This window comes from Syngnathoides biaculeatus, chromosome 11 (assembly GCF_019802595.1).
Source record: "Syngnathoides biaculeatus isolate LvHL_M chromosome 11, ASM1980259v1, whole genome shotgun sequence".
NCBI lineage: Eukaryota > Metazoa > Chordata > Actinopteri > Syngnathiformes > Syngnathidae > Syngnathoides > Syngnathoides biaculeatus.
The window spans coordinates 11,031,385-11,055,605 of NC_084650.1; the positions used below are offsets into that span (position 1 = coordinate 11,031,385).

Below are 24,221 nucleotides of genomic sequence, written 5' to 3' on the forward strand. Positions count from 1 at the left end.
TCCACGCGCCACGCCAGACCCAGAAGATCCGGTCCAGTCCGTGAAAAATAAAAAATAAAAAAAAAAATATCCAAAATCGAACCGATATTTCCGAGAAAACTCGCCGGATAGATTGCGAGAAAAAGGATCCCAAACCTTGATGAATTTCATCAAGAGAAAAAGTTACATACATTCAAGAAATTCAACATTTTTAGACAAAAGTTTTTTTTTTAAATAATCATTTCAAGATGTAAAAGACAAAACGTTCTTCTCGACAAAAAGGGTACAATCATAATTCGACATTTTCAAGAAAAACTTTTAGGAGAAATAGTCGTTTGAAATTCACTTATTAGATCAAAGGCATTTATTTTTTGAAAAAATGTAATGAGAAAATGCAATGATATATTTTTCAGAAAATATAAATCGTCCTTACTCAAGAGAATAAAATGTTAGTATGTTTAATGAGGAAAGTATTTCTTTGTGTGAAAAAAATTTCAATCTTACAACAGTAGAGATGATTTTTTCATGAAAACTTGTGTTTTATGAGGATAAATAGAAAAATAAAGTTGCATTTGTTAGAGAGGGGAAAAAAGTCGTCCATTTTCAAGGCAAAAAAAAAAAAGAAGCTTTTTCAAGTTTTTGGTTCTTTTTAAATGCAGCCAGGATTTCAAGCGTAACTTGACTCATCGCCAGAGTGCAATGTCAAATTCTCAGACAATATTTGACGTGAATTTCTTTTGCGACGTCGCTCTCCTTTCTCATCAACAAGGCCTTTCAAAGTAATGCTCTTACGGGGTCGTGTCGTGTTTTGATTTTTTTTTTTTTTCCCTCCCCGCTTCCTCGTGCATTTCGGCCCAACACTAAGACCTTGTGTCTTTCACTTCTGATTAGTGACACTTTAATAAAGTCGTTTAAAGTTCAGTCGAGTGAATTTTCCACCTTTTGGAGTGTTTCTATGGACACGGGGGGTGGGGGGGGGGGACGACGACCTGCATTCAGGACTGCGCAGCATCTTTTAAATGCAAATGCTTGCAAAGTAACTGTGTAATTCCGTCCACGGGGGGTTGGTGGAGGGGGCGACTTGGCGTGGAGCGAGAGTGTTTTTTCTTTTTCTTTCTTTTTTTTTTTTTTTTTTTTTAATATAAAAGGCGAGCGCGGCTGTTTTTCTTTTCTCGCCGTCTTCATCTGACAGCAATTGACTGAGGCGGTCCTCGAGGTGTGACAAAAGCTTGGCAAAATCTTTCCGTCGCCTTTCCCCTTTTCGCGGACTTTTTCTTTGGACGGGCCGAGATGGACAAAGCCCGTCTTTTCTTCCGCTTGATTTGGTCAGAAGGCTCGAGTTAAATGTTTAGTCCCGGCATTCCCAGCGTCACGCCCCCCATTTCCACCCCTCTCGCCCGCCTCCTCTTCGTGCCGGAAAAGCTATGTCGAATTGACCACAATCGAATCATTGGCGATGGAATTTTAGACGAGGATGTGGCGAAATGAGTTCCCCGTTGCCTTCCTTCCCAAAGCTGACGTCATGTTGGGTTTTTTTCTCTCGACGGCCAACTCGATGAAATCGAGCCTCCGCTAGCTGCAATCAAGTACGACAAATCATTCCAATCTATTATGCGCAATTGACAGAATTTTTAAACGCTCGGCTACCTGATTAATATGCCCGGCCGGGGAAAAAAATGACGGAAAAACATTTTTTTTTTTAAACTAGAACCAATCGAGTCCAGTCCCCACTGGGTCGAGGCCGGTGTCAGATTTTAACGAAGATAATTGTCAACGAAAATATTGCGGTTTCACGGAATCAAGGTGTCGCAATTACAGTTGTAAAATGTATTATTTTGAAATATTTTTCTATTGAATGCGCTTCTCGGGTAAAAACCTGAAAAGAAAAAAAGCAACTGAATTTTCCGAAATGAAATCAAAATGTAGCACAACAGTAAAAGTCCTCGTTTCCGAGGAAACGAGCAACTACTTCTCCGATCGTGTCCGCTTTGCACACGAGAAATGAACTCATCTCGGCCATGCTAGATCGCTAGTTTTTAGTATTTATTTCATCGATTGTAGACACGCTAACACTCGTAACTGGTTTGGGACAACGTCTAAGTCACGGGAATCAAGAAAAGTCGAATCGAGGCAACTGGACTCTTTTTTTTTTGGTTGATAAGACGTTTTCAGTTCATCTTCATCTAAAATGCGTCTTTGATCTGGTCTCCAACAATCAAGAAGAGTCCAGTTTCCTGGATTCAAGTTTTGCCGACGTCTCCCGTTCAGACCGAGAGTTATGGCAAATTGTCCGCAAATCTATTTGAGGACGCGGTAGGAATTATTTTATTCCGCGTTTCACCAGCCACGTTTCACGTTGAGTGATTTGATGTTCCGGGGAAGACTGATTGGGCCTTTGTGGGCCTTGATAGGTGGACTATTGACGGGGGGGGGGGGGGGCGGGTTTATGGAGACGCGAGGGCGTTGGATGGGGGTGTTGCACGTCGCCTTCATTGTTTCCTGCAGTGAAAAAACAAGAGCGCTCCTGGAAAACAAAGAAGTGAATGGGAACAGTAGCCCCTGTGTCCAAAGCACCACCGCCCTGGCCACTGACTGCGACTGCTGGGAGGCTCGCGTCCTCCATTGGGGACTCGAGTGCAGTTCCCACCCCCTTTTCAAACACCCCACAATTCTCTTGCTGCTTTTTCATTCTGTCAAGTGGCGGCAGAGGTGTTGGCGTTTCGTTCTCTGACCTCTCAAACAACAACCCCCCCCCCCTCCCAACCCCCCCCCCCCCCCCGCTCCTCTGCAGTCCATCACCCCCGAGTGCGGCGCTTGTGTTCGGTCGTCTTCATTTGAGGACGAGTGCTCTTCAACTGTTGCGTCCACACAAAGGGACTCGCTCGTGACTGCTCGTGGCTTTTGACTGTCCTGCCGTGGACAGTTTCCAATGATCCCGTTTTTTTTTTTTTTTTGAGCCACCGTTTTGCTAACTTGTTTTTAAAATGCCGACCGGGCGTTGTCATGTAACTGAGTTAACTGTTGAAAATGGTTCTGTTGCAATTGCCTTTCCGCTCGTCGTATCAAGGCCAAATGTTCGGTCGCGTGGAATTAGCTTAAACGGAAGGTATTCGGGAGAGCACGGTAGGGTAGTGGTTAGCCCGACCACCTCCTACCTCAGAGTTCAGAGGTTCCGTGTTAAAATGATTCCGATTTTCTCCAGGTTCTCCTGATTCCTTCCATATTCCAAACGCTTGCACTTAAAATTTATTGCAGACGCCAAATTGTCCAATGATGTGAATGTGAGCCGGAATTCCCGTTTGCCTGTATGTGCCCAGTCCAGGGTGTACCCTGCGCCTCTCGCCCAACGTCAACAGGAACCTGGTGAGATAAATTGTAAGTTGTAAATGGATGGACGGATGGATAACCTAATCTGGTTGCGACGATAACGTTCACTGTGCATGGATCCCATGAACTAAACATTATGCTCATGCTTTCAGTTATCGACTGTATTCGACATTTCGTCTCTCAAAAGCTTATCGAGCCGCCCTTATCGAGGCCCTTTCTTTGATGGGGGTTTGCCTCCTGATAAGTACTGTACACGGGCTGGCTTTGGGTAGACATCCAAGATGTTTGAGGGCCCCTTTCTGGTCGTGTGCCATAAACACTGGCTTATACATTGATAAGGGTTGCCAAAAATACATCAAAACCATGATTCAGTGCCCCCAAATGCAAAAGTGCGGAACAGCCAGACAGTAATGCAAATAATCCCAGAGAATGAAGTCAATCTATGGTCTTGAGGACAGATTAACTAGCAATAGAAACGAGTTAGTGGAAAATTATGTTGAAAGGCAGCAGTTCTTCCAATTGGGGTCAGACCCTTTAGGTTTTAGCGAAGTCAGTCAGCTAGTCAAATATATATCCTCAAATAGTCGATGTCACTGGACTTGAGGCCTACCCAAATTCGTCGACTGCTGCGAGAACCCCAATATGGCTCCCCCCCCCCAGATAGACGCCGCCCTTTTAGGTTTTACAAGAGTTGGTTTGCTCCGTTTATTTCTTCGATGAATGGACACTGATGCTATTGTCTTCAAATACGCTGAATTTCCTTTCAGTTCTTACAAAAGTTTAGTGGATGACTAATCATATTGCCCAACTTCGTTGTCCGCAGGACAAACATTCACCTTACTGAAGCAAAAAAAAACCCGGTATTCGTTGTCATGATTTCATTCCACATGCGTGATTTCGTTTAACGGCAATGAACCTCCCAGTAGACTCTTGACAAGCGATCGCGCCACGTTGTGGTCCAACAAACCAAAACAGCAACTCTTGAGCCACATAAATAGTCTTGGACGGAGTCATACCACTTGCAGGAAACAAGTTCATTGTGCAGTCTCGTCAGACAAACTTACGTGATGTGGAGTCTTTAACGACAATTACGTTCACGTGATATTTTTCTTCAGTGTCCCTTTCTTCTTGCCCATAATTTGCCTTTTATTTTGGTTGAAACTGGCTCTGAAGACGCAGGGGGGTGGGGGCTCAAACCTTGTCGGTTTTACGACCAGCAAGAAGAATTACAACTTCGGGGCTGCACTCCAACCCCCAGCGATTTGTTGTCTAACCTTTTGAGAGCACTTTTTTGACCCCTAACCTTCGGGCTCTTCGTTCCAACCCAGGAAATTGCTGCCTCAACTTGCGGCTTCCCGGCGTTTGGCTCGTAATAAGAACGGAACTGTGAGTCGAAACACAATGGACAAACGAGCGGTCTTGGATCAAGCTCGTGAATTTCATTTAGATGTATTTGGGGTTCCCAACACGCTGGCCGCCATTAAGAATCTTTTCAAAGTGGCTTGGTTAGTGTCGCGGTTCCCCCTCACATTCTTTTTCTTGGCGACCGCGGTAAGTTGACTTACTTTGCAGAGGGTCTCCATCCTCATACCCCCCCCCCCCCCCATCCCGCCTTTCAGTTTAATGCCGCCTTCTTTTGAAGTGTGGATTTTCCGGAGAAGACGTTCTCCTTGGCCCCTCCCCAGCGGGCCCACACTGAAATCTCCTCATTGATGTATCAAGGCCCTCCGCTTTCATACCAAGGGGCGATGCGGACCCCTCGAATTTGGGCCTGAGCTCTTTATCGTAATATACTGTATCAGGGAGTGCTTTCCTCCTGGTATGTGGGGATTGAAAGCCATGGTCATGTGCTGAACTGATTAAGAAGTTGCTGGTGACCCGAGGTTAAACCCCATCAGAGAGAGAGAGAGAGAGAGAGAGTGAGGAAGGAGGTTGGGTAAAAAATACAAAAGAAAGATGGTTAAAATGGGGTCACACGAACATTAAAATCTAACCTCTCGTCCCAGTTTGAGAAGGGAAAGTTCCCAGAAAGCCAGGACCAAGGATCAAGCTCAGCCGCTCCCTGCCAAGGAAAGCGTCCGCCCTGAGAAAGTCAAGATAACCCCATTAAAGAGAAACTCCTCTCAATTGTCACCGACCGGCCGACTGGAGTAAAGACACTTAACTTTTTATCAAGTTCCATTCATCACGCGTGACCTCATGCTTGTCTCCGGACCCGTCTTGTGAGCCAAAGTACAGTTTTTGTAGGCGGTCGAGAAAAAAACTCAACGGTTGCCACGCAACAATACGTAAGTTAGTGCACTCTGTTTGAGAGATTTCTTGAAATCCACGTAGTTGTTGCCCACCAGATAAACGCCCACCTTTTCCCAGCAGGAGAAAAAAACAGCCAGTAGACGGAATTGCCATTGTTCAACAGGTGCAGTTGTGGTAATTTGAACTTAATGACCAAAACAGCTGCACCTACCAAAACACGTAAATGGCGTGGTGTACTGGAAAGGAGTTCCTGAAGCTGATGTTAGGCCTTGCGGCGATGCCCTCTTTAGTGATTTGTAGAATTTTGCGAACCAGCACCTGCAATAATAAACAAAACAATATTGAACGCACGTTACAAACACGTTCACTTCGTAGTATTCAGTAGAATCTTTCGTTATATGTAGACTGCTTAATCGCGATTACCCACGCTAGGCTCTTAACAGTCACCACACAATGTTTTGCTGCTAACCAAAACAGGAGCACCTCACCAGGAAGAGCGGATGTCCGTCGGGCACCTGCTGTGTCTGAAGGTTGCACTTCAAAACAAAAAGCCCGTTTGTCAAACACACTTTGAGCGTGAAACGAAGTAGACGGGAAACTTTCCTCCTGCCAAAGTGGCACGCGAACATTTCAAAATGGCGGCAGCGCAAAAGTACACCAAAAACGACGGTTCGGCCAAGCCTCGGGATCGAGGTTCAGTCCACGTTGCGTTAAATGAGACGGTGTTTTCCCGAAAGTTGTGGAACAAAAGTCATTTGTCTTCATTTTAGGAACTGACGGAAATAATATTCACGTTACTGCGTTTTGCCATTTAAATGTGTGAGCGAGTTTTGCTAGCTGCGATGTCCGCTAGCCAGAAACTGAGCTACGCTGTGTTCGTTTAACGGGTAGACATACTCTTCCTGTAGTACTTTACCTAATACAGCATGTTCCGCGCGGGAACTCGGTGCCCCTCCGTACCGTGCCAAACTTTTCCGTTCTTCATGCCATCCATTTTCTGAGCCACCTATCCTCACAGAGGTCGCGGGAGTGCTGGAGTCTATCCCATCTATCTTTGGGCGAGCAACTGGTTGGCAGCCAATGCTTATAAATTTTAATCTGAATATAAGTACGATTACGACCCTACTTCATATGGATTCTATTATGCGTGTGTGTGTGTGTGTGTGTGTGTGAGAGAGAGAGAGAGAGAGAGAGAGAGAGAGAGAGAGAGAGAGAGAGAGAGGAGAGAGAGAGAGAGAGCTTTTGTCTACTGTGGGATTTAGTCGAGATCTTCTAAACAGCCTTGTGTGACCCTGAATCCAGGCCTTTGGAGGATTTCTCGAGACCCTGAAAGGCAACTGTGATCATTTGGGGGGTTGGGAGACAACGCTACTCCGGTGGTCTCCCTCATTGCCGTCCCGAAATAACGATATCGGTGATTAACACACAAATTGTCCTCGCCTCATTCAACGAGAATATTTAGTCGCTCTTAATGGTGCTGTGAGAAGACATTTGTTAAAAGCTGCACTCATGAAAGCGGTGGCAATCAAACTGGGATCCACGAGCCTGAGCTTGGGGGTCCACGAAATCATTTGCAGTAGCGTGTCATTATAAACGTGCGTACCCACAGTAAATAGGGAGCGCCGGCGTGGAAATTGAACGTAACGAACCGATTCCTCCTCCCTACCTCGGCTTTGGCTAACGGGCTAGCAGGTTAGCCACTTAACAATTAGCCAACTTTACGTGCTGATGTCAGATACTGCAGTACGTACACTAGAATTGAAAATATTACATCACCGTCATAGACAAATCTTTTTTTTTTTTTTTTTACAAAGGGCTTTTAGGGAACAAAAGGCACATTCGTTTACAATATAGTCATATTTTTAAAGAATAAAGTTACTTTTTCCACAATAAAAGAAACGATATTGCCAGAATAAATTTGTTTTTGAAATTTACTTTAGAATATTGTTACACTTTGACTTTAATATCCAAATATTGTAACTTTACTGACCTTGTTCTCATAGTGCACTATTTTTATTCTCGACAGAATGTCTTTGCTCTTTTAAGGATGCCAACTTTTTTTTTTTTTTTTTAACTTTACAACTTTTATTTTCTCAAGCAGGTAACTTTGTAAAATTCCTGTGACATTTAGGGTTACATGTGGAAATTACAAAATGTCTAATTGTAGGATTATGAAGAGATCCTTGGAAAATGATTGTGGAAAAATCTGATAATGACTTTTATTTTATGTTTTATCTTTATTTTTGCAAAGATAACATTTTTTTGAAAATTCCCCCTTTTTTTTTCCCCTCCAGACATTTCATTTTTCTGTGGCATTTAGGGCTACACGTGGAAGTTATCTTTTATTGGCATTAGAATTCGGAGGAGGTCCTCGGAGAAAATTCTGCTATGTAAAGGGGTTCCTGGACCCGAACGTTTAAGAAACATTAAAGCAGATAACCGAGCGGAGATAATGTCACTCGACAACATAACACCGCGTGTTTATTTTCCAGTCGTGCAAGATAATAAACTTTGCCGCTGAGTTTGAGGTTTGCAGCTGGAGCTGGAGCTTTTTTCAGATATGGCAATTTACATTTCAACACCTTCCGGACACGCTGAGTGATGTGTGAGGCCCCGGGAATCGGACGCGGTACTGACGCTGTTTGAACGGGGACCGGTTGGCCCGAGAGGATAACGTGCGATCCTTCGCTTCCGCAATCGCAGCAAATGATCGCACGTGCGCGTTTCTCGGTCAGCTGGCGTCCTTATTAGGCTTGAAGCCGCCGTTGAGGAAAATACATATTTGGACAACATTGTCTCCAGGACCGTAGTAGGATGCTGCCTTTTTCACTTGAATGGTTTTATTTTATTTTATTTGTGGTGGTTGGGTCTTCCAGGCAAAATCTGTATTTTGAGCAAGTTCAACAATTTAAGGTGATAAAAATTGGACAAAAATCCAGAATTGAACCCCCCTGACATCAAATATTGCAAGATTTGATATGAGTGAGCAGCCAAATGATTTTGCTTTCCTTTCTTTTGGTGTTTGACCACAGAACGGTGATGATAACCTGGACACCTCACATCCAAGTTCTCGTGCACTGTAGTTTTCGTTTCGCACAGCGATAGGAAAATCCCACCTAGTCAGTACAACGTGGCTAAATTAAATGCGTTTATTTACATTTTTTTATGTATTGTCTTGTACTAAATATGATCCACTGGGGAAGAAGTCCGTTTTTTATTTAGTTTAGTTCACATATTTAATTTGAATCAGAACTACATTTTGTTCTGGCGGTTGGGTACAAATTTCATTTATTCAATTCATACTTAAATTTATAAATCAGGATCGTTAAAAAAAAAAAAAACATGTTTTTAATTTATGTAAAATAAATTTCAGAAAGAATAATAAAAAATGAACTTTAAATGCTATATGAAAATGCTAATAATCATTCACCATACATAATCGAAAAGTAATCATATTAGATATAGATAACAGTTCAAACAAAAAAAAATAACATTACATTTCAAGAATCATTTTAAAATATCGAGTAAAAAAAAATAATCCAACGAAAATGCAGCTTTATTTAGAGTACTCGGCTAATACTCCTGACCATTTGACTCTGAATGCTACTTTACCACTGAACTTTGACCCTCGCCGCCACCAAATAAATTTATAAATTCAAACCCAGTAGCCTGAAATAATTCTTGCGACGTTCCCGACTTCCCACCCTCTTTCCAGCGTCGAACAAACGCCCCCATCTTGGAGGATGTGCATACCGATGCATGTGATGTGCCCCCACCCAGCCGCCCGCCCCCTCCTTCCCTTCCTATTCTATTCATCTCTAATAGGAAACGGGCGAGATTCCTTCCCAGAGGCCCATCATCGTGGATGTGTACGGTGGGCAGGAACCAGGGCCGACAAATAAAAGGCCGAACCCGTGAATGGCGAGGTTCTGCTTCCCGTGGCTCTGTTTGCAGCGCCGACCCCGGAGGCCGCAGCCCCACCGCCCGGGGGGTTGTCACTTACTGATGGCGCTGTTGTTGTTGTGGGGGACGGGGGGGGAGGTGCGTGCACGCCGAAGCGAAGAAGGCCCCGCTGCAACTTGTTAAATACCGTGAATTAATGAAGTGGCGAAGCTGGGAACTTCCTTAAAAAAGAAAAAAAAAAAGAAGCCATTTCCTTTGCATTTCTATGGCCCCCCAACTTCTTTTTATCCTGTCGCCATCTTCCCCATCCCTCCTCCTTGTTGCCACCCTTCAATCCCGCCAGTCGCCCAGACTCTTTAAAAAAAAAAAAAAAGTCCTTTAATCCTGGGATTTGTGCCGAGAAGGGAACGGCGACTGATAAACGGTCTGAATAGGGGGAGGAAAAAAAAGAGGGGGATATGCAAATGCGAGCTGCAATCATGGAAAATTCAGATGAAAGAACATCCAAATTTTAGACTTCCCCTTGGTGATATTCTGCCGAGGGGTCTCCAAAGTATGGCCCGCAAGTCCTCTCTTGGCCCATGTCATATTCTGCAAATAGAAGCAAATAAAGGCTCATCTTACACACACACACACCACACACACACACAAAAAGAAATACCGTAATTCCCGCCCTACAGAGCGCACCTGATTATAAGCCTCACCCGGCACATTTGTAATGGAAATACCATTTGGTACATACGTACGCCGCACCTGTGTAAAAGCAAATGAAATGGTACAAAGAAAGAGTTTTCAAAGTTTGAATACCTTAGCTTAGCTTAACATAGCAACAACATGGTAGCACAAACAGGGTGGTAAAGAAAAAAAAAAACATACCGGTAAAAAACACAAAAACAAAACAGCCGCAGCAGCTAAACAGTAGCAACGTGATAGCACGGTACTGACAGGGCCGGTTAAAAAAAATAAATAAATACCGAAATCACTGAGGTGCAGCAGCAACACGGTAGCGAGGCGCTAACAGGGCCGGTTAAATAAAAAAACATACCGGTAAAAGTCACTGAGACACAGCACCAACAGTGCCAGACCGGTAAAAGTCACTTCCTCGGCACATATATTCCGGTCGAGTACCCCCTTGCGGCCGTTAGAAAAAAAAAATTCACAAATTAGCCGCATCACCGCAGGGTTGAAAGCGTGTGGGAAAAAGTCGCGGCTACTTCAGGCGCACGTGATTGTGAGCGCGACTGTTGTCTGGCTCCATGTGCCCGGCGATCGGCTGGCAACCAATTCCGGGTGCACCCTACCCTCCTGAATTTCCTCACAAACCGAACATAGTAAGTTTCTTTTGACTTGTAGGCGCCGCCGCAGCAGAGTTTTTACGCCGGATGCCCTTCCCGTCGAGGGGCCCCAGTGAGATACGAACTCACGAACCAAATAAAGTTACATGACGTCTATTAAAAACAACCATAAAAGTTTGCCGTCGGAAAGGCCGCTCGCGGAGCGCAATGCAAAATGCCACAGGTGGGCTATCGGTTAGCATCGACCATCGCAATGTTACGATACACAAATGAATACAAGTGCAGACAGACACTATAACAATACCCACAGGCATATGCAGTACAAAACCTTTCATCCTCTGTCACAAAACGCCAAACATTACTGCGGTGGACTGAGTTTTACTTCCTCTTTGCGTGGGTCTGGGTCTGGGTCTGTGTTATAATGCACCCTGTAGGCCAAAAAAAGAAGACAATGCGGGACAGAAATGGATTAATGGCATTTCCATTCATCTTAACGGGAAAATGTAATTTTTGTTCAAACTTCTCCCTAGCTATTTGCACCCCCCCAAAAATACAAAAAAAAAAATTCCTTACTCGTGCTTTTTCCTTTATGACGACAAAAGCTGCCAAAGCAGAGGCTCAGTGGAGATTGGTATGAAGGAAGTATGCTGAAGTCACTAATAAAATTGAGAACCCTTAGCGTAGCGTATTCTACATAATGCTAATCTTTTAGCAGGTTTCATAAACAAAAAAAAACAAAAATCTCACGTTTGGTCGTATATCTACGTCTTTGAAATAGCTTTTTTCTTTCTTTCTCATTTTGTCTGAATCGACAAAAGTGCCCGAGCAGCAGGGCGGCGTGCCCCCACGGCGCGCCAGGCTCCATTTTTACTACCTCTCGCTATTTATGAAAGCTTCTCGGATTTAGCCGCCGGCTTATTAGTTTTACACGACTTCCAGCGTCTTGTCCGTCCGTGCGTCGCTGATTTAGAGACGCGGCTCCGAGACGCGCTAACACTTTTATAGGCGCGTGAAGCGGCGCGGCGCTGCTGATGGATGGCGGCGGGAGCGCCGTCCGTCTGGCGTTACTCGCTGTGGGTCAAACCCGGACCCTCCATCAGCCAGCGAGTTTATCCTCCCTCGGGTAAACTTTAAAAAATCTGCTCTGAATTTTTTTTTTTGTTTGTTTTTTTTGTTTTTTTTAGCGACTGGTGTGTTGGACTCTTAAAGGTGGTCTCCTCAGACCTTCTGGGACCCCTTCACAGGGGAGACATGTTTCAAAGGAATCCCTCACGGTTCTAATGACAACTAAGCAATGACTGTGTGTACCCCCCCCCCCCCACCCCCCGAAGGCCATACAACGTAGGTGTCAAACACAAGGCCCGGGGGCCAGATCCGGCCCGCCGCTTCATTTTAAGTGGCCCGCAAAAGTAAATCACGGGTTTCGGTTTCCGTGGTTTTTGCTGAAATTCGTACCAAAATTTCAAACCCTCATATTTAATCATTAATAGACAAAATATTGACCTTCCGGCCTTGCTACCCTGAGAGCGCCCGATCTCGTCAGATCTCGGAAGCTAAGCGGGTTTGGGCCCGGTTGGTACTCGGATGGGAGACCGCCTGGGAATACCAGCTGCTGTAAGCTTCTCTCCCCGGCTAAAACGCAGAAGGGTTGCGTCAGGAAGGGCATCCGGCGTAAAAACGGCGCCAAACAAATATGTGTGTTCGTCTTAGATGACACGCTGTGGCGACCGCTAGACGGGACAAGCCGAAAGGAAAGGAAGAATAGACTAAATATTGAGACATTTTTTTACACTAACTTGAAGAAGAGTTGTACAAGAGTTAGCCTTGTCTTCAAAATGTCAAAATAAGAGTAACAATAATTATAATAATAAGGGCACGACCAGTTCAGGGTGTACCCCACATCCTGCCCGTTGACCGCTGGGATAGAATACAGCACTCCCCGTGACCCCCGTGGGGATAAGCGGCAAGGAAAATGAATGGATGATAATAATCCTTGTGTGTTTTTTATACACTTGCCCATTGCATCTGATTCTGATTAGGTTATTAAACATGTTTACGGTTTCATAACGGACACTCTGAGGGAAATTGTAGCAATAATCTGTCCCTTGGCAAAAATCATAATAAGGTACAATAATCATAATATATTCTTTTCTTTTCAGAAAAAAATGTTTATTATGAGAATCAAGGTGTTTTTTCAAGAAAAAAAAAAGTAATCTCTGAATGGATGGATGCATGCATTGATAGAGAAATGTTTTTTTTTTTTTTTTTTTTTTAGATATCATAACACACGAGTAATGATTTATTGCAAAGGGGGTACCATGGTTTGAGAAGCTTTCTTTCAAAGGCCACATTAGAGCCATCCTTTTGATTTAATGTAGCGTGAGAAGATTCTTCTTGGGTCCAGTGCATCATTTTTATGGAGACAGATTGGCCTTTAGGTGGTGGTGTCGGTTGGGGGGGCCGTGGGGGGGGGTTGAACTCACCTGGACCTGGCTCATCTCAGGGCCTCGCTCCCCACACCTGCCGCCAATCACTCGGACGCCGGCCGCTTTGCAGATAACGCATACTTTGCCTTTGAACTGAGAACGTAAATGGTTGCGCGTTTGAACTTGGGGGTGGGGGGGTCGAGCCCGATTTCCCGTTTCCGATCACAGTCAGCAAAGGGCCGATTTTATGACGTCTCTAAGAGTACATCCTGAGACACGAATGACTTTTCATCCCCGATCTACTCTGATTCCGACAATCGTAAATATTTGTCCCTTCAGGGCTACCGTATGGTCCCGAGCATGTGACCGACTGCACTTTTTTTTTTTTTTTTTTGTTCATGCATTTTTCCCTTTCACGCATGTAATTCCTTCAAGAGATCTTCGAAAACAAACTCGCTCTCTATTGGTTCGGATGATGCCTGGACCAGAAAATCTTTCATCAGCTTTGTGCTTTCTATGCCAGCGGACCATAATTCATATTTCTTCAATATGAAATGGAAGCTCGCTTGGAATAACATTCGCAGTAAAATGCTCGCACCAGAATGAGCCTTTCCCAAGTTTCCGTGAGATATTTTTCCATGTGGAGCGCCACTAGGGCGGATCGCCTCGTCTTCCTTTTGGAGGGCGCACGATGACGATCTCCCACAATTTAAGGCTTTAAAAAAGAAAAAAATGACACAAGTATGTTAACAAAATTTCACCCTTTTGTTAAAAGTTAAATGAAGATACTTTTTCTTCGGGTGGGAGATAAAAAAAAAACAAAACAAAACATGCGGAACACAACGGGGGGGGGGGGGGGGGTGTCTTAAAAATACTTTTAATCCGACGCCAAAATGACTCCGATACTACTACTACTACAATACTACGTCACTGACTTTACCTCTGGGAAAATAACAAAACAACAGTTTATTTATTTTGGGAGTGAACGGAGTTGTCAGAACGCTGGTTTGTAATCTATTAATAACGTCGGACTGACATTCCCCTCAGCACAGCGCCATCTAATGGATGCGTGACGTAACCCCAGCATCTATTCTATGCGCCTTATAATGCGGTGCGCCTTATATATGGGAAAAAGTTCTAGAATAGGCCGTTCGTTAAAGGTGCACCTTATAATCTGGTGCGCCCTATAGTACGGAAAATACGCCAATCGGTACTTTATGAAGGAGTCATCAGTGAACCAGATGACCTTTTCATGGTAACTGTGGCAACGACGCCAGCAACTTATAGTTAACATAAAGTGAACCATCTGTGGACGTCGGAGAATCCAAAGTCAACTCAGGGGGATTGGAACCCAGAGCCGGTTCAAACAAGGTTACGCAACTTCACTGATTCGACAATGTTTAAATTGTACAGGTACATAAGGGTTAAGGGTTTGAATTCCGTTGCCGGTGATGGCTGGTTCCTTTTCTGGAACTCCACAATATAGCGATGCATTGGTTTTGGTAGTTTAAAGCTTCGAAATGCCTGCAATACGCTACAGTCACACGGAAATTGTCACGAGCAAGGCTGGGTCACGGCCAAGAGGGGCGTGGCCGGGCCACCGGTGATTAGAAAATGTATTATATGTTGGAGTTTTGTCGCTGGTTTTTGCCAGTTCGTTGCGTATGCTTTCCCGTATCCAGGGTTACTCCGCCACTGCACCATTATAGTCCGGTCACGGTATTGGTTATGCACTTTAGTTGAGTCGTAGTTATCGGACATTGTTTCCTGCCTTCCTGGACCGTGTTGTCATACACAACTTTCGTTTCTCATAAAACCCCACTGAACATCACGTCCTCGTCTTGGAGTCCTGCGTTTGGGTCCGCCTGTGCATTGTTGGTTCGTGACAGAAATAGTTGAACCCTTGTTTTCAAAACATTTGAAACGACAGTGGAACCGCGAGTCAACCAGCGTCGCAGAACGGCTTGCGCTCCACTTTGGAGGTTAGCGCTTAGCACGGACCGCAGAGTCCAAATGTAATCCCGCCGTCATCATCATGGCTGCTTTTAAATTGGTGCAGCCAGACATTTAAAAAAAAAAAAAACGGAAAGAAAGAAAGTCTCCATCAGTTAGCGAGGACCAAAGGAGTCGCCACACAAAATGTTCCACGGCGAGATGGAAACTTCTCTATCAGCTCACGATCTGAGCGTTGCTCGTGTTTTCCGCTCAGAGGACCGCGTTAGCCGCGCTTCCACGGAAAAGTGGACCTGCTACGTCCGTCCGATTGTATCGATGCCAGAAAACAGTCGAGCCGCGATATTTTCATCATTGTAAAGCTAGAAATGCTACTATATTTACGTACATAACAGTGTTTGAAAAAAAAACATTAGGCAGGACCAGGTATTCATACCGATGCAAATATAGTAGCATTTCTTGCTTTACAAATATGAGTGCAAAAGACATCCCGTCTTTGACTATTCGGGGTAGGACTCGCGACACGGTGATCAAAAGATCCATCCAGCCATTATCTGAGCCGCTTATCATCAAAAGTGTCGCAGGAATGCTGGAGCCAATCGTAGCTGTCGCAGGGTACGCGGAGACAGACAAGAATCGTACTCACAATCACACTTTATTATTATTATTACAATTTACAATCTACAATGAATGTTGCATGTTTTTTGGGATGTGGGAAGGAAACTGGAGTGCCCGGAGAAAACCCACGCGGGCACGGGGAGAACATGCAAAACTCCGCACCGGCGGGGCCGCTTGTGACGATCTGAACGATCCCCCGTGCTGAAAAATCTCCTTGTGATTAATGCGCGTGCGTTCTTAACAGGAGAATTCTATTCTGGGCATGTAGTTGACGCGTACTGGGAAATCCCCCGGTCTCATAGTTCCCCTTCTTCTACATAGAGGGAGCTAAGATACGTTATAACCTGACCTTAAAACAAAAGTTGACGTCCGTAGCGAACGTCAACGCTCGGCGACGAGTTGTCGAATGGCACATGTTGACGCGCGGATGGGGATGTTTCAGACTGACCGGGCGTTTGAACCCCAGTCCTCAGAACTGTGAGGCCAACACTCTACGAGCTGCGCTTCCAGTGCAGGTATTGCACAAGAAGAAGTTACAACTCAATATCTACAGGAAGTGAAGGGAAGTCAAATTCAGATATCGCTTTACCAATGCAGTATTTTTCTCGAGTGATATTGATATGTGGTATTCTGGCAGGCCGTAACCTTATTAAAATGGACTCTCTTTTTTTTATATGAAAGGAGAAGTTACCGCTATGATATCGCTCCAGCCTCCGTGGAATGAAATGCCGGCATGGTCACCGACTGACCCGCTGCAAGGCAAAACCCCTGTGAAACGAGCAGTTCCGAGAACCGAGGTCTTCATCTGGGAACAAAGACGTGGTGGGAATCTGCAGGTAGCGATACTACCAGAGTGGGTTGCTTGGAGATGCGGGGGGGGGGGGGGGGGGCAACGCTAGCGCCCCTTTATAAAATTAAGCAATTAGTGCTGCCAGGCTGGTGAGATAGAGACAAGAAAGCGCCTTCTCATTTTTCCCCCCCAGCCGTTTTCCATACGAGCGGCGCACTGCCCGCGCTCCCGAAGCCCAGCATGGATTAATCACGGCGTCTGGCCGAATGAATGGCCGCCTCACACGGCCGAGGCCTGTTAGTCACTATTAACTAGGAAGACAATAAAACTCACGCCGCACAGTCTGCTCGCAACCCCCCCTCGATCCTGCCCTTGACATTTTGTCCTTTGGCTATTCTTGTTCTTTGTTATAACTTGTGACTTACTTTTTTTTGTCCCGTTTGTCTCTCGAAGTCCAAGTCGGAGTTCGCTCAGAAAACACGCCACAAATGTGATCCCACATTCTTACTTTCTCGGCAAGTCTTGTGTTAAACAATTCCGATGCCACCTTTCCGCAGCGGTGCACCGATTCCGCTCTCTTCAGCTTGTCGCGCGAGGGAAACTGCGACGACCGCACCGCATTGAAAGCATCGGTCGGAAGTAGACGTGCGAAAAGAAAAAAAATAATGACGCGTAAATGGGTAGAGGAGGAGCATATTATTAAGATCTTATTTCACCTTCAAATTCATCCTGTAGGCCGGACTGAACCCCTGCCAGAGCCAGCCCCCGGGCCTGATGTTTGACACCACAACTCTTCCCAAGTAACACAAAGTTGATTTCAACTTGAAGAAAGGCAAAGAAGGTCATCTCGAGGACTAATCACGCTTATATTTTTCCAAACTCACTTTTTATCTTTCTCGCGATATTGTTCCAGGTCCAAGTGGTGGAAATATTCCGTTTTGCCGTTCTAGCAATGGCAACGTGTTTTCTTTCCTTTGACTTTTCGTTGTCGCTTTTTAGTCGGTCAACAGAAGCAGATAATGAGCACAAGAAGAAGAAAGGGTCGAGGGCCATTAGAGCCCGATTGCTCACTTGTTGATTTTGGAGCCGCTTGAGTCAAAAACGTTTTGGTTTTTTTTTTTTTTTTTGCCGGAAAACTCAATCTGTTGGAGACAGGAGGAAAGAGAGAGAAAACAATGCGTGCAAATGCAGAGTTGGCGCTCGAGCGCGTTCTATAGCACTTGTTTCTCGCTCCCCCCGGACGTTCGGGGCCCCAGCTTGAAGGCCCGAGTCCAGCAAATGGTTTCTACGCGGCGAGGGAAAGAGCATTTGTCTCTGGGGCGACAACACAAACAAAAGCAAAGAAGGTGATGGAGCTTCATTTTGATGTTGGCGACTTCACAGCCAGCTCGCTTTCCTTTTCTCAAAAAGTGCAGCAGAAGTGGAGTAGCTCAAGTCTTGAACAGCCTCGACGATACGAACGGCTTGAACACGATAGTCAGAGTAGTTTTAACCTCATTTCATCACGAATCCGGAAACTAAATCAGGAACTACCAGAACGAAAGATAACTTTGCTCATATTGGGAATGATGCAAATGGATCGACCGCGGTGACGTTTTAAGTCAAACAATAAAATAACTTTAAATGAACACGTTTGACACATTCCAAGTGCAGCAGGTTATTGCTGATGAAGAAAAGTTGTTAGAGAACAAAAAACAATGCAGCCAGCGCTGCTTAACTTTCATCTCTGACAACAAAGCGTTGAAGAAAGTGACAAATCTTTACCCAGCCTGCCCTGCGAGTCATGGATGGAAAATCTTGGGATTGACTCAATTCGCCCAATATCGAAATTCTGCTAAATTCACAACGGCTCGCTCACAAATATTTGGAAAATGTCAGACTGTAGATCTTTTTCGAGTGCTATTTCCACAGTAAAGTAAAGCCTCGGTTCCCGAACAAATGGAAAACTTTTGAGATTTTTTTTTTGCTTCTGTTATCGAACGAAAATCGGTACTCGAACGCCCCCGACAAAAACCGGAAATGACACATTGCGCGCGGCCTGACCGGCTGATCTACGACGCGCTTTGTTGTGAATTCCCACGCCGCCGAACAAACCTGGAAATAACATAATGCACGCGGCGCAAGCAGTTGACCCACTCATGATGCGTTTTGTTATTTTCTATTCCAACACCCCCCCCCCCAAAAAAAAAAACAAAAACAAAAAACAGAAATTACATAATGCATGCGGCGCAACCAACGCACCTTTGTTATTGTGTATAACGCAGGCTCAGTACACAGACGTGTCCCGGTAGTGACTGTTGTTGTTCTTCTTATTGAGGACTACCGTATTAACCCCCAACATGGCTCCAAAGAAGGAAAGTTGCTTGTTTAAAGTGATTCTGCACTTTTGTTAATAAAAAAAAAGTTGACTAGCCAAGGGGCCGAGTCGCTACAGATGCGGAAATGCACTCCCAGCCTAGCTTATTCTACTACTAAAGCATACATTCTAAGGAAAAAATATATTTCTTAAATTACTTTAATATATAAAGTATTTAAAATACACATCTACTATGCAGTTTATTCTCAGGAAAAGCTAAACAAATGCAACAAATTTTTAGGCTTGGAAGGCATTATTTCTTTTTCCATTCATTGTAATGGGAAACATCGATTCGGTTATGGAACAAATCACTTCTCGAACCGTTTTCTGGAACGGATCGAGGTCGAGAACCGAGGCATCGCTGTACTTGGTGCTGAAATCAGCCTGTTTTGAGGGGGTGGGCCTGCCTCGTGCAAATGAGCCACCGAGCGCCGTTTAGCGAGTATACCCCAAATCCATCATGTGGGCGGCAAGGCCAGTGAGCAAAACTTTTTGTATTCCAGCAACACGACTTCCCGTCGATTCTCTCCGGCCTTGGTTAAATGTGCAATGTTTTGTGAGAATTTAGAAGCAGGTCCCCGCCCCCCCAAAAAGCGCAGGACCGTCGTCGTTGAGCACTTCCGCTTTAACGGCGGCTCTGCTCAGTGTTTCAGCCTCAGCTGGTCTTCGTCTTTGGCCTGATGCGCTGTTTATTCTCGCCGCGGTGAACTCTGGTACGGTGCCATCCCAGCGGTCCCTTCGCGTCATGCGTTTTGGCTTTCTCTTCCAAGCACTTTCCGCTAAAAGCCCGCTGAGCGAATCTTTTGTTTTGAAATGGAGCAATTCAAAATGTGCGTTGGCCCCCCGGTGGCTCGTGACATCATCCTACGCTGACGAGCGAGCGGACGAATTTGTCAGGTTAAAAAAGTGAAGAAAAACAAAAATAAAAGTGCCAGATGTTTTTTTTTTTTTTTCCCTCAAGGAGTTCATCAGACATCCATCACAGCACGGAAGCGGCTATGCTGTAAAAGATGCGATTTGAAACTTTGGTCTCATATTCATATTTTGATCTGGAATTCAAATGTCTTCAGTATACAAGCAAAACTTTTGGATGGGACTGCAAGTCCGACACCTTTTACGTCCATACGTCTGTTATGTTTTTTTGGCTTTTAAAAGTTGCCACTTCACCGGCAACATGACATTTATTTCGTTTTGTTGTGGTTTTTTTTTTTTTTTTTTTGCTTTTGCCCGGCGATCCGTATGCGGTGGCCCCCTTTTGTCAGCGCTCTCGGCTCAATGGCGTATTCTTCACGGAGCCCTCGATACGCGTAAATCCCGCCGACGTGCCGTCGTAAAAGCTGACGGCTCGCTTCTAAATTTGGAGCCGTTTTTAATTAGCGTCAGCGGAGGTTTAATTGCGTCGCTCATTCATTTCACGACACTGCGCGTATTCAGAACGTGCGGTGACAACGCCGTCGGTTGTTATGCTTGGCGTAAACACTGGAAGCTCTCAGACTGGAGATCGCCGTTCTGCTATCGTAGAACGCAACCTCCCCACAAGTAGACGCCTACCTTGTCCACCGTTTGTCTTCAGGTCTCAATAATGGTGCTTTAAAAATAAAAAAATGAAAAAAAGTTTTAAACCACACAAATTGTAATTTAGTGTTCACTTGCGTCTTCGAAAATCAACCCTAAAACTCAGACTTTGCTAGTTTGGCCGTTTTATCCATCGAATTCCTTCATATTTGTTTTTAGTCTCCACTTTCATTGGACGTGTTATGTACCGCTAATTTGAAAAAAAAAAAAAAAAAAAAGATGCCCAATAAATAAACGCTCGTTGCACGTGACGTCCCCATTTTCACGGCGCCGTATTGCCGGTCAAACAGATCTGCTCGAATGTGTGGGGGACGTTGAACCGGAGCAGAATATTCACAATACCCGAGACTTGTTGTGATGTTGTCGGTTATCAGATATTCAAAGAGATCATTCTATGGAATACGAGCTTAAAAGTCCAGAAAATATCGATGGATTTCGGCAATTAAACGTGATGGATGGTGCCCCAAAACACACACACACACACACTTGTGTCGCGATTGCTTCACTTCAGGTAGGAATTATTCTTCCCAATCTCAAATTACCAAAAAGTATTTATAATGCCAAGTTGGCTCATTTGAGAACAATGCGTATCAAGAAAGAAAAACCTGTCTGTCGCAGAGGTTTACGGAGGTTAACATGTGGCCACAACACGCTTCCGTGTACGTTCCGTGGAGACGACTAGGTCCTCTTTTTTTTTTTTTTTTTCCCCAAATCATAGTTAATGAATGTGAGTTTGTGTAAAACCAGAGGTCATTTATTTAAATATTGGTATTTGTATTGAATACTTGCAGGAAAGATCGATGGATTCCGGCAAAGGTTAACGTGTGGCCGAACACGCTTCCTCGTTCACGAGCCGTCGAAACCGTCGCTATGTGGGATTTATTCCTGATGAGAAAAGATCCAGCAACAAAGTATTCGTATGCGTCCAGACTTTTATACGCTTTCAAACTTTTCCGTGCAAATCTCGACGACTTACTCACCAGGTCAGTGTGTAGATCCAGTTGTCCAAGATAAGCGGAAGCCAATTAACAGTCCAATTTGGTATCGGTGAAAACATCGACTTCGGCATTAAATACGGATCCTCTATGCCGAGTCTCTCTCATTTTTCCACGTACCTTCGTTTATTATCGCCTTCTAAATGTCTAACGGTATCGGACAAGACTGTGGACGCCGTGCTCCAAGACACATTTCCGTGCCGTCGCCAACCGACTCAGCATTGAGCAATGCTTCGCTTGACCGGCAATATGGCGACGTAAACAAAAGCCACGTCATTTTATGACGTAGGTGCACGAGCTCTATAGATGCCTCTCGACTGCTGTGGGTTTTCCGCAATTCTCAATCATGGATCTTTTTAAATGTCACTCTCGTGTGACATGTGATGTACATTTGTTCGTAAAAATGAATGCCTCCCTTCAAATATTATAGATGCCTTGATTTTTATTTTTTGCTGTTTCTCAGCATTTACCCATCGAAATCCTTTTTGTTGTTCCGATCTCTAGTTTTTCTTGACTTTAATACGCTACTTCACGGTCACGGTCGCGTATCTGAAGAGACGCCTTCCACCATCTGCAGTTGAGTAACGATACATACCCGTCTACCTTTTGATTCTATACACGATTTCCCGTCACGATCCGAAACGAGCACAAGTTCCGATGGCATCGATCCTCGCGGCGCTATTTGGGCCGTGCGAAATCCCCAGCGCGGCCCTCCAGACGTTCCCCTTCCCAGCGACAGGCTCCCGTCCTGAACGTCCAATATTTGTCCGCTGTAGCAACAAGACTCGGGAGCGTCTAACGGCCTCCCCCGGCTGTTGATGCATTAATTGCGGCAGCCGCCGGAGCGTCGGATGGTCATAGATCACGGCTCACGGAGGAACGTATATCAGTCTTGTTGCGTGACGCGTGGGTTCTCTTTTCCAAACACAGCTGCATTGCCGAAAGTGCGATTGCCTTTTTTGGGGCGAGCTTCGTGTACGCCTACGAGGGAAATTCATCATTGGGCATCCGTCAGTCACACAAACTAGAAATCCGGCATCAGTGACATATTTGAATTCAAAGTTTTAGCGTCGTGGAAAGCAATTTCAAGCTGAACTCACCTTGAAACATATGTCTCGGTCATAAATACAGCCATTTTGAAAAATAAAAAAAGGAGAAAGAGACCTGCAGTACCTGATTCGAATCACGATTCGTGGTTGCCCGTTCGATTCAAGGACACTTCATTCAGGATGATAGCATCTGAAAAGGATTTAGTGACTTGAAATTGATCGTTTGTGCCAAAAAAATTCAACCAGCGTGAAGGAAATAACTGGGCAGGCAGTGGAAGTGAAATATTACCTGTTGTAATGAAATCAAGTCCAATTCATTATGGTCAGTTTCCTGTTGAACTTGTACTGCTTTGCAATAAGACAAAGGGGAAAACAGAAACTACTTCAGCTGTTGTTTACTGGCTCGACTGTTTAATTGGTGTTGGAATGAGGAGTGTCGAGAAGCTCCGGCACGGGGGGCGGACCCAAATGCAGGACTTCGAGGCAGAGGCACAATGTTTAATGCGGTTTATTCCGGATACTGGGTCATACACGGTGTTGCGGTCCGACAAGGCAGAGGCACAGAAATGCTTAGGCTAGGCGGGATCCAAAAGACATGCGGCAAAGTCTGATGACGGTGGGGAAAACTATCAAACTCGACAGGACAGGATCAAACAAAAGGGCAGAGAATCGCTGTGACTAGGGTTACTCCAACTTACGCGTAGAAGGGGAGAGTCCCACAGGGAATGAATGCAACTGACTAATACAATGCAATGAACTGGCAAATGCCAGTGACAAAAACTCCAACTTAAATGCCTGTCTAATTACAGTCCCAATGTGAAACAGCTGCGACGGGTGACAGGTGTCAGCGCCCAGAGCAGTGGCCTGGCCACGCCCCTCTTGGCAGTGGCCAAGCCTTGCTCATGACACTATTTGGGATGGCAGGACCCAAAAGCTTTGAGAATCCCTGCTCGGAGCAGTCAAATACTACTACTTGATAGAACTGCAACGTTTCTACAAGAAAAAGCTTCTGGGAACAGCGTTAATCATACATAACAAGCTGCTAAACAACTAGCAAGCGTGCTCTTTGTACACAAGAACGTGAGATTTGCAAATGCTGCTTGTTCTCCTCTTTTGCCCGACTGGCTTTTCTTTCAAGAGTTCCAAGCAGTGCGCCGTATGTGGTCTAGCTTTTAGGACCACTTTCCTTTCGACGATACATCCATCCATCCATCCATTTTCTGAGCCACTTATCCTCACAAGGTTCGCCGGAGTGCTGCAGCCTATCCTAGCTGTCATCGGGCAGGGGGCGGGGCACACGCTGAACTGGTTGCCAGCCAATCGCAGGGCACGTAGAGACCGACAACAATCGCACTCACAGTCAATGCATGTTTTTGGGGATGTGGGAGGTAACCGGAGAAAAGCCACGCAGGCACGGGGAGAACATGCAAACTCCACACGAGGTGGGGCCGGGATTTGGACCCCGGTCCTCAGACCTGCTGTTCCACTGCTTTACACATTTTCACAAAATAATCTCACGCACTCGTGTCACACTCTCTTGACAAACGCATTTCTTTTTTAAGTGGCTCGTAAAAATGCTGAGTGGCCGCTCATTCTGGGAAACCAGTAGCCACAGTAGCTGGGGAACAAACAAACGAAAAACGCGAAGCGCAGGTAATAACTATCGTGACAAAATGACCAAGAAAGAAGAGTTTTAGCGTTG

The 24,221-nt window shown here is 45.1% G+C and overlaps 1 protein-coding gene, 1 long non-coding RNA gene and 1 pseudogene across 2 annotated transcripts in view; 2 read left to right on the plus strand and 1 right to left on the minus strand.

The window, feature by feature from the left end:
* The window catches only part of fat4 (FAT atypical cadherin 4), a 113,732-nt gene that overhangs the window by 18,654 nt on the left and 70,857 nt on the right, over positions 1 to 24,221 (plus strand). The gene's annotated exons all lie outside the window — the stretch shown is intronic.
* LOC133509273 (5S ribosomal RNA) lies at positions 12,260 to 12,378 on the plus strand (annotated as a pseudogene).
* LOC133508460 (uncharacterized) lies at positions 22,081 to 23,270 on the minus strand. The gene is made up of 4 exons (XR_009797056.1): positions 23,218 to 23,270; positions 22,809 to 22,864; positions 22,644 to 22,709; positions 22,081 to 22,451 (listed from the first exon to the last, which is right to left on the minus strand). It is a non-coding gene; the product is annotated as an uncharacterized LOC133508460 (long non-coding RNA).